Source organism: Homarus americanus, unplaced genomic scaffold (assembly GCF_018991925.1).
Source record: "Homarus americanus isolate GMGI-L3 unplaced genomic scaffold, GMGI_Hamer_2.0 scaffold6317, whole genome shotgun sequence".
Lineage (NCBI taxonomy): Eukaryota > Metazoa > Arthropoda > Malacostraca > Decapoda > Nephropidae > Homarus > Homarus americanus.
In genome coordinates this window covers 1,722,645-1,734,127 of record NW_024730668.1, presented here as the reverse complement: position 1 = coordinate 1,734,127, position 11,483 = coordinate 1,722,645, and positions in this window count along the sequence as shown.

The following is an 11,483-nucleotide window of genomic DNA, read 5'->3' as shown; positions in this document are numbered from 1 at the left end:
TTGTTCAATCCCGATGCTCTTCTGTTTTCCCGCGCGAACCCCCACCAAAGTGAATGTTTATACCGGTCGCTTATACTTCCTTGTTGACAATAAAGATAAATTTGATACAGTTATGGCTCGTGTTCCATTGCTTTATTATAATGCCACAGACAATTAAATATTAAAGCTTCTATTTATGTAACCAAAAATATGAAATTGAGTGAAGATCAACCCAGGTGATATAATATGAACAAAACGTATTTCTGTCACATATAAAGACATTCTCATCATTTACGCAGCAAACACGATGGAATATATAGGAGAAGGAGGGCGGAGGTGACGCTACTCCCAAACTTCCCACTCTTTGAGGATATACAGTAAAGAACACTGAATCATCATTAATTACAAGAATTCCCCATGGTTATTTCTCCATGTTATGATACACACATGGGAGGCAGGAAGGCAAACAAATGCCCATCTTACAGGCAACGCAGTTTGTCTATATACTGCAGTTTTGTAGTAAGTTTTGATGGTGTGAGGGGTTATCCCCATTGTCGATATTCCTCCTACTTCCCTCACCTCCACCCTCTACAGTCTACACCCATCCACATCCCCTCCACCCACCCACGTCCTTTCCTCCACCCACCCACGCCCCCTCCCTCCACCTCCTCTCCACCCACCCACGCCCCCTCCCTCCACCTCCCCTCCACCCAACAAGCTCAAAAATTAAAGAAATATTAAAAGACAATGACAAAATACAACACGATACATTTTCACAGTTCCAAATACAGAGCTGAAATTTGGTAAAGAGGCGCGGCTGACCTAGAGGATGGTCGTGTACTATGTATCCTGTCTCTATGTGAGGGGCTGGTCGGTCCACAGTAGTGAAGATAGAATTGAAATTTGTTTGAGAGATGCGAATGAACTAGAGGGTTCCTTTTGCATTCAGTGGGTGTCTGTAGAACTTGATGGATGATCTACCTTTAAGTCAGGCCTATTGACCCCGAAAATGAATAGGCCTCTTTGTATTCATAAAAGCAAAGCTCTTGTAAAACCCGGTGGGGATGTAATATGCATTGTCTATATACATACTGAATCATTGTAACCTTGGATACCTATTTTACTGAATATTCTATCTATCTATCTATCTATCTATCTATCTATCCATCTATCTATCTATGAATAAGAAAAAAAACATGATGGCAATCGTAGAAATCAACAAACAGACAGACAGACAGACAGTGTTTAATAGCTCCTCTGACTAATACCAAGCCAAGGGGGTTTAATAATGTCTTAGGGTTAAATCAGGTCACATAAGGTAAGAAACAGTTCAATAATTCACACATAGGCTCCTCCCTCGGCTTATCAACATTGACCTCTATCTCTTACCAATTAACTCTCATTATTAGTAATTGGGGGAAATTCACGTGACCTTTTTATGACCCCTGACCCAGTGACCTTCATATGACCTTTGACCTTCATATGACCTTTGACAAACATACAGACAGATAGATAGAAACGGACAGACAAACATCGCCATACAGTTATACGCTTCGTTTTGCAAGTGTATATAAAAGCCACGAAATTATATTCACCTTCCTATCAAAGCAGAGGAAATTATATATTATATGAATGATCGAAAAGTCTCTGTGCACCTCCAATAATTGACACTAAATCTCTTCACTAATTTCAACTTCTTCTACTTATGGTTCGTATTGAAACCAGCCACAGTAAAAGCTGAAAGTGGATACCATTTTTGTTTTTTACTGAAAGTAGAACAAAGTTTATAAACATGGAGGTATAAGAAGGAAAAACTATATTCTTAATGATATCAGGTGCACAGGGACTTTTTGATCACAGAGTAGAAACTGAAGGAAATTGAAAGAAAAAAATAAAACTCATCCTCTAAGGCGGGAACCAAGACACAATCTTCCTGACAATTTAAAGATCATGTCTGAAATCCCTGCCGAATTGACCTTTCACTGTTACCTTGACCTTGCTTGACCTCAATCACATCCCAGACACTTCCAGGGAAAAATTCTTCTAAAGACTACCTGGAAAATACTAAGTAATAGGAAGACAACAATTATATTAAAGATATGGAGCGATTTTTTTTATTTTTTCATGAACTGAGAATTTTAGTTTAGTCATCTCTCTCTCTCTCTCTCTCTCTCTCTCTCTCTCTCTCTCTCTCTCTCAGTCTATTTGTTTCACGGTCTCATTTTCCTTTTTTTCCGTGTCTCACTTTCTGTCTCTCTCTCTTTCTCTCTCTCTTTCTCTTTTTTCGCCTTTTCTGTCTCTATCAGATTTTATCATTTTCCTTCTATTCGTTTGTTTCTATCTCTCTTTCTCTCTTTCCTATTTTATCTCTGTCTCTGTTTTATTCTCTCTCTCTTTCTCCCTGTCCTTTTTTTCTCTAAATTTTTTGCTGTCTGTCTATTTCTCTTTTTCTGTCTCTCTGTTTCCTTCTTTCTCGGCTTGTCCCTATTTCTATCTCCTTTCTGCCTATCTCTTTCTTCTTTCTCGGCCTCTTTCTTTCTCTATCCTTCTCTCTCTTTGTCTGTCTGTTTCTCTCTCTTCCCTGCCTGTTTCTATCTCTCTTTTATTCTCTATCTCTCTCTCTTTTTTTTCACCTTCATATCAACACCTATGGACGGGTTACTGCACCACGTGACCTTCGACCCTACGTGACCTTACACAGTCGGGCAAGAGACCAGCCCGGGTCATCAACTGTAAAATATAAACTGTATGTTCAATTCATGTTCCTTCTCCTTTTAGTTACGAAAGCTTTTGTTTAACGACCCACCCAACCCATGTCTTTGTATGTAATAAGTCATTTCTGTTCATAAAAGATCTGAACGATTTAATTCTTTAATATTTCCCATACTAATTAATATATATGAAGCTAGCACCATGTGTAGACGATAGAGCAAAGATCAAAGTTTATTATTGATCGGTTTGTTTCATTACTGACTGATTGATTGGCGACTAATTTTGACTGAGTCGTTGGATTGGTCGTGATGGTCCAATCCTTCGGCCTCCATGACCACCGGACACATTACACCAATACACCATTGAATTTCTTCCTCTGGGGTTTTGTTGGAGATGTTGTGTACAAGACCAAGGTTGCCAACATCCATGAACTACGAATCAGGGTCAAGGATGCAATAACGATGGTTGATGCTGGTATGCTTGAACGCACATGGCGAGAAATTGAATATTGATTGGATGTTGTACGGGCGACGACTAATGGCGCACATGTTGACGTGTATTAAACATGTATGAAAAACTTTAATGGTTGCTTTATTGTTTATACATAATTTCAGCTTCAAATCTTAATTAGTATGGAAAATATTAAAGAATCAATTCGTTCAGGTCTTTTATGAACAACCTGTATATTTTCAGCCCTTTGACTGCTGCACAATTTCAATAAACCGTAAATTATTATTATTATTATTATTATTATTATTATTACACTCTATAAGTCGCTCTGCACCTTCTAATAAACTGAAGGGCCTTATATCCAGGTTACATGAGCGTGTGGGCGAGAGGGTTGATCTACCACACAGTACTCACGCCCCGATGGTGAACCACCCAACCATAAAACTTGTACCTTAGTGATCATCAGTCTCAAATGAAGCGTAAGATGTAGTGTCCCCTGATTCTCAAAGGACAGTGAGAGTTCATTTCTGTTATAGATGAAGGGATAAAATTTAAAGTATGTAGTTACGGTAGAGACTCTTTTAAGTTTTAAGACCATTTCTGTCTGTTTTCTAAGTGTCGCAATTTAGGGGGAACAAGTTGAGTGCGTTTTCAAATTTTCATCCAAATGAAGTAAATGCCAACCCTGTTTTTGAAAATTCGGACCTATTGTTTAAAAATATTTCTACGATACACTGTCTGCTGAAATCGCTTCTTAAAGTGACCCAAAACAGTTTTATTAACGTCATTTCCTCCTGGTTGATTCTTTATCCATTTATTTATAAATTTTCATCTCAAATATCCAATACGTTTCCAAAGACATTCCGAAAATCACGAGCAAAATATAATACGTTACCAAGAGCTTTTCTTTCACTGCATTTATGACTTTGGGTCTAAATACATTACAGTATCTCGAAAATTTAGCTTTCTGTCGTTTAAGATGACTATAAAAATTATACCTGTATGCTTAGGGTGAGATATAAACTAATACAAAATAAAGCAACTTTTATTTTAGTTGATGGAAACGTTCGGCTCAACGAGTGTAAATAAACATGGCATTCGTAGTTGTACGAGACGAACGTTCACACTTGAATTCATTATTACAAACTGAACAACTGAAAGAAAATTATTGTATTTCCTCCATGAACTTATTTTACATTTTAATCTACGTCAAATTGGAACAGAGGCTTGATTCCCAACCCTTGTACGTCAGACGCTGAACAGGAGTCTCATTTAATCTTAAAATGACCAGAAATAAGTTCACAATGGCCAGAAGATTAACGAGGATCCAGAGACAATTTTTGAAAGTAAAATTAGTTGCTCGCAAACATATTCTCATGCAGTTTTGGTCTTAGACGAAGGAAAGTGGATAATTTCTTTTAAACTATGAATAGTGAAAGTAGACGCCAGTATACGTCATCGGAAATTAAATATAGCTTAAAGAAAACATCAAGTCTGAAGTGTGACATGAAGAGTTGCTGATGGAGCGGTGTGAGAGCCGAGAAGTCATCTGGAGGAGAGGTCGTGACCTAGTGTGGGAGGTTGTGAGCAGGATGGCCGGGAATTACTTACGAGCCTTGAGACAGAATATCAGGGCAGGTGTGGGGACCGAAGAGCTCCTGTGACTTTACTTTTTAAGACGTAAAATCGTAGGTTTATGTTTATATTCGCTTATTGGTGTGTGTGTGTGTGTGTGTGTGTGTGTGTGTGTGTGTGTGTGTGTGTGTGTGTGAGGGGATGCAGGTTGGCAGAGCACCATCCTGCAGGAGCCATCTGAAGGCGGAGTTGTGAGGCTCATGGGGCCACAGCCTTGCCCTTTTATGCACCACCTGGGACTCATCTTCAGCCGCGACCACCCACCCCCACTTCTCTCCCTCCTCCCCTACTCTCTTCAGGATGACACCAAGGGAGACCTCCACCCACCTCCAAGGGGCACTTCCATCTACAGTATCCTCAAAGGGGCGTCAATCTACTCCTCAAGGGCCACCTCTACCCACCCTCAAGGGGAAACTCTATCTCCCTTTAAGAACCACCCCCAACCCTTCAAAGATTACTTCAATCCACCCTCCAACGGAACCCCTCCACCACCCTTTCAAGAGACACCACCATATACCCTCCAAAGGCCACTTCTTCCAGCCTTGAAGGGCAATACCAAATCATCACCAATGGGGTAACTTAATTATCTTCCAAGGTGCCTTCACCATTAATTATTCCAGCCCTTATAGTTCATTTTAGTCCCCACAGATCACCCTATCACCATAATCTAGCCCCTCCTCCTCCTCCTCCATCATTGGATGTTTCCTGCCTCACCTCAACATAAAACAACGGAGGATGTACCCTTCCTATATTTATGTGTTTTATTTATAAATCAACTGCAGCCGTTAGGTTCTATATCCAGCGCGGAATGATTATTATCACTACATCATTAGCGAAGCCGTGGGGGGGGGGGGGCCCGTACCACAACCACTCCTTTAACCTCTGGGAAAAATTTCGTACCGCAGCTACTCCTTTAATCCCTCGAGTCACCCGCAATAATATTCATTCATTGACTTCTCTCTACCACATCGGGGATCAAAGGGATCGAAGGAGTGATGGAGTACAGCGTGATGGAGTAAATGCGATGATGGTGTCTGTCTGTCTGTCTCAAGCAATGTGTCTTTCACGACTGGAAAACTGACTGAGGGCGACTAATAGAGTAGCGGTGGCGGACGGACCACCATAGACTGGATGGGTGATGTGGGCTAAAGGAGTGACAATTAAATACTTATTAAATGTTGCTGTCTGTCAGGATGGGGTGATAAGTATCACTGGGAGGGGAGAGGGGGGACGTCCGTTGGGGAGGAGGGGAGCAGGGGTTTGTTGTGAGGGTGGGATGTTAAATTGGGGAGGAAGTGTATGGTGGGGAAGGCGGGAGGGGGGCAAGACGTCATATATCTCGTGGTGGGTCAACAAACAAACATCAGCACCTCCAGCGGCAACCATATTGGAAGCGGGGGATAATAAACGGGAGGCAGGAGCTAAAATAATGTCTCTTGGGGCTTAGCGACGTAGATGTACACAAAATATCGCCAGTAGCCTGACCACGATGCCGCCGCCGTAGTTGCAAAAGAAAACAAAAGCACACTAAGACCTGGATATGAGGTGGATGTTGGTTGGTGGCGGCCAGGCATACATTCCCTTGTTTTATCGCCTCATCAAACCTAACTATTGAATATAAGTGTTAATTCAAGCGGTAAATCAGAGAACACGTCGTCAACAGTTCAACAGTTTATGCTGAGGATACACGCTGAGAGTTGTGAGGCGAGTGAACAAAACACATATGAAAGCTCGACATAACCTTCTGTTTTGTAACCTTTTTTTAGCCTGACTTTGTAATTTGTGGTTGTAAAGTACTGGACTGACAGTTGCTTATATAGAAGTGTGTTCATATTATTTTGATTGTATTTACCATTTTTTCTCCTTGATTGCTTTTTAATTTTCAGTAAATAATCCTAGTAGGTCATGTTCGGGTGTTATTGTCTGTATTTCTCTTCCGCAATGTCGACCTCTCACTATAACCACTTCAGGTGTCCTTTCCTTCTCACCACCAGTTAATGACCATTATGTATCGTCAACACTGGATATGTTTACTCATATTGATGGTTAACTATATCTTATTTTCTTCAAAACAGAAACATGAGTGATGTGCAACACTACTAACCTAACACCCGGTTTACAGGTAGTGAAGTGTGAAAGTGGGTCCTATACACCTGGCCGGGACAGTGAATCTCCATCATTATCATTATTATCATCATCATCATTATCATCATCATCGTCGTTTTACGGCCATTTTTCACACTTGTGTGTGTTAGCCATGTAATTATGGCTGAGTCAAACCATAAAATATTTAAAAATAATGTAAAAATTGTCCTGATATGATTTAAACTGGCGATTACTGACTAGAATTTCAATGACCTGATTATATTTCTATTTTAAACACACATTCTCTAGGCGCATAGTTTGGTTTTATCGCAAAAAAAAATGTATGGTCGCAAGACAGTGTCCTGGTTCATTAAAGTTTCAGGATGTCGTTATGGCCAATGTTAATCTTTTTACTCAGTGTACAGTCCCCTATTATAGAGCGTTTACAGGGGCTCATCAGGTGTGGCAGCGTTACGTTTGTTTACATTCGACAGAAGAAAACTCACAACAGTAAACATACCATGGAATCAAATTAAAACAATGTTAAAACAAATATATCAAAGATAATGATTTGTAGAATGTTTTATGATGAATCCCTGTAAACGCACTAGTGAAGGGGACTGTACGTATGTTTTTCTCCTTCAGACATGAGACAAATGTTTTCCATTATGTTTCAAATTTTCAACCCAATCAGTCAAAAACAAGACATATCATTGCAGAAGAAATAGTGTGCCTGGCAGCAACTTATCCACACCTGTACCCTGTGTGCCGCATAGCAAAAAGTGAGTTAGTGATTGAGTGAGTCAAGGATGGGTACTCATACAGCTGCAGATGCAAAAAATAAATAAATAAATATGTAAAAATAAATAAATAAATAAATACTTTTCATTTACTTTCTTGATCAATGGAGCAGTGAGAGATCAAACACGCTTAACTGTCAAATATATTCACTGAGGCGTCCCATTATATCAAAGACTGAAGATATTTTAAGAGGGATATTTCGAACTATTGTGGGTTTATATGAGACAGGAACACACCACACTGTAGTAGGGAGTTCCCGAGAGTGGCAGACCGAAACACACATGAACTTTGGTGCCCCGAGGTTCTGTAAGATGGAATATTGACAGTAAGGTCTTCGTAGATGTTCTCGTAAGACGATAGTGGGCGTGAAGCGCTGCCACTATTTTAGTATATTAATGTGCCTCAACACTACACCAGCCCACAGTGCCCCCATACCACACCCAGCCCACAGTACCACAACGCCACACCCAGCCCACAGTACCACAACGCCACACCCAGCCCACAGTACCACAACGCCACACCCAATTGGCTGAAGTACCACAACGCCACACCAGCCCTGGCATCAGGCCAACGCCACACCCAGCCCACAGTACCACAACGCCACACCCAGCTCCATAGTACCACAACAATGCCACACCCAGGCCCCACAGTACCACAACACACCGCCCATTAGTAATTATTAACGCCACACCCAGCCCACAGTACCACAACACCACACCCAGCCCACAGTACCACAACAGTTTTCGCCAACGACATGACAAACTTCGCTACAACAAGAAATGAAATAAGAATGATAAATAAAACCTCAATGTTGTATGAGATGATAATGTTTGTCAAAGGGACAGATAAATAGATAAACTGTCAACTAAATATATCAACGAACATGTGAATAAGATGAAGAAATAAAGGGATAAACAGACACACAGATAAAAGTAATAAATGGAAGGGCGGACAAATTGGTTGGTAAAATATAGAATATATGGAAGATATAGACGCGTCAAAAATTCCGTACTGTCTTTATTAGTTAGACACACGTCCTTATTACGTTACAGAAAAACCTGATATTACAGATAGGTGTGTGTGTGTGTGTATGTGTGTGTGAGAGAGAGAGAGAGAGAGCGTCAATAGATGCCTCTCAACCTCTGTCAACACATTCCAGGTCATTATTTTTCTGCATATTTATCTATTGAAATTCATTATTCTTTGATCATTAACATTTCAAGAAGGTTGTTCTATGACTAAAAATGTTATTGACGTTGCAAACATCTGACGAAAAAAATTATAAATCCCAGGATAATTTCTTACAAAAAATAATCTGAAAGTGCATTGACATACACCAGTTCTAATAATAAAAAAATAAAAAAATAATAAAAATAAAAATAATAATAATAATAAAAATAATAATAATGACATTAACAACAACAACAACAATAATCATAATAATAATAATGATAATAATAATAATAATAAAAATAATAATAATAATAATTTTTTCCGTTCTGTGGTCTATTTGTGAGCCAATTTTGGATATACTGATAATTCGAAAGACTATACTGTAGGTAAGTCACAAAGAACAACTCTCTCACTCTCGCTTTTTCTGTGTTAATATCTTCCTCTTCCACACTTTCTTTTATTCTTTCACTTCCTTTCTAAGCCTCTCCCTATTTCCATAACATCCATCCTTACCATTTCCCTTTCTCTCTCAGCTACCTCAGAAGCCCTCCTTTTCTCTATGCCCTCTATTCCTCCCCTTGTTCTCCCTCTTTTTCAATTCCTTTCTATTCCTGCTTATCCCATCCCCACATTCCTCTCTCTCTCTCTCTCTCCGCCCACAGGTAGGTGTTGACGGCAGGTGGTCGTAAAGTACCGAACTCACAGCTGGCTAATATCACCATCGGGGTGTGGACTGTCGCTTCTCCCACCTGGTCCCCCGCCTCTTACGACCACCACCTATCTTCTCCTGTCTTATACCTATTGTCTTCTCTCCTCTTACATTTCTATCAGGGGTTAGCATAACTTGTCTTCTTTTGTCTACTACTTATTGTCTTCTCTTGTCTTTATATTTTATCAAGGGTTATCGTCATCACTTCTCTTCATCGTATATCAAGGCTCTATGTAGGTTATTATCCTGTGATGCTGATGTTCTTTTGTTTATTTTTGTTTTTTTGTAGGTTTCAGTGTAACTCCGTTTTCTTACCTTATGACGTCGCTTTTTTCAGGTGTTTAATGTTGATATGTTGTCTCCAGCGAATTAATATATAAGATAAAGAATTGAATCAAGATATTCATATTAATATTACCTTATAAAGTTTGATGAAAACACCAACAAACACTAGACTATCCCAGACGTGTGTTTAACAGGCCCCTTAGTGTCAGGTGTGAGGGTTAGGTAAGGTTAGGTTAGGTGAGAGGGTTAGGAGGTAAAAATGTATAAGTGAGGAAGAGACACGAGGAGATGTGGTCACGGGCGTCCTGTGATGAATAAGCTAAGATGTTTTGGCTCCCCGTGTCAGCTCATACTGGGACTAAGAGGCTGTAACGCTGAGGTTTTCTGAGTTAGTATTATAGTGTTATTGACGTCTTGTTTCTGAGTTGGGTGTTCTAGGATGTTGATATTAGCACACAAGTGATTCAGATTACTTATTTAATAACAGAAGAAAACATCTATCTATCTATCTATCTATTTATCTATCTATCTATGTCTGTCTGTCTGTCTGTTGCATAATAATAACAATAATGATAATGTGTAACAACAGCTCTCTCACGATTGAGGGTGACCGGCCCTAAAGCCCCTCTCTGGTCCGTGTGTAAGGCGTGAAAGCTGCCAACAACACCGGCCCTTGGTTGTAGAGCTGTGATACTCAGGGTCAAAGGAGAGCCCCGGGCGTAACGCTGGCTAACATAAGAACAAAGATAAGGGGGACGTATTTATCGCACATACAGTAATCCTATGGCGATCAACCTGCCAGTTTGTAGATGAGAAATATGTAACATCATCATACAACACCATCTGGAGCTTCAGGCGAGCAGTAGACGATAACACTCCGCTTGTCATCATGATAGCCGTGAGCCCCATGACGCAACGTTTGTTTAGCGCGAGACATTGTGGGAGGTGCGTTATCTTTCTCGCCGCCCACAATGCCTTGTGTTCATCTGGACCTGAAAACATTCTACGGTATACTAAACGCGCGCTCTGAAGTTCACTCTATGAACGTCTTTAGAACCTCAGTTATACATTAGTAGGTTCATTTATACATAATTTACGTCGTTGAAGTTATATTTGGTAATATTAACATGGTATAGCTCTCACCAGCGGCAACCTCTTATATATATACAGACTAACACACGTCACAGAACATCCTCAACCAGTGGTGGGTTCAGAGAGGCCCTCCTTACTGAAAGTGCAATATTTTATTAATCCTAAAATACTCATTGGTGACACCTTATACACCTTCCACACGATACATGGATATTGGGGTCTCCTACCTGCCTCGAGTGCTTGGCTGCCCAGGAACCTGAGAACGGCTTTTCCTCTCTGAAATTCTTGCTTACTTCTTCATTTACAAATAACTGATATGGAGAAATTCTAAATCATTCAATGTCAAAAACTTTCTTTAATTCATAGTTTAGTGATGGAACCGCCCCACTATACATATCACCATTCGTCACATTATCTTAACGTCACCATCCTGCCACCAGTCACCATCACGGTAAAATCACCCCAATGTCAATACTGCACCATCTTACCATCACAAAGCACCACCATTGCCCTTTATCTCACCACCACGTAGCCACATAACCACCACACCATTATGCCGCAC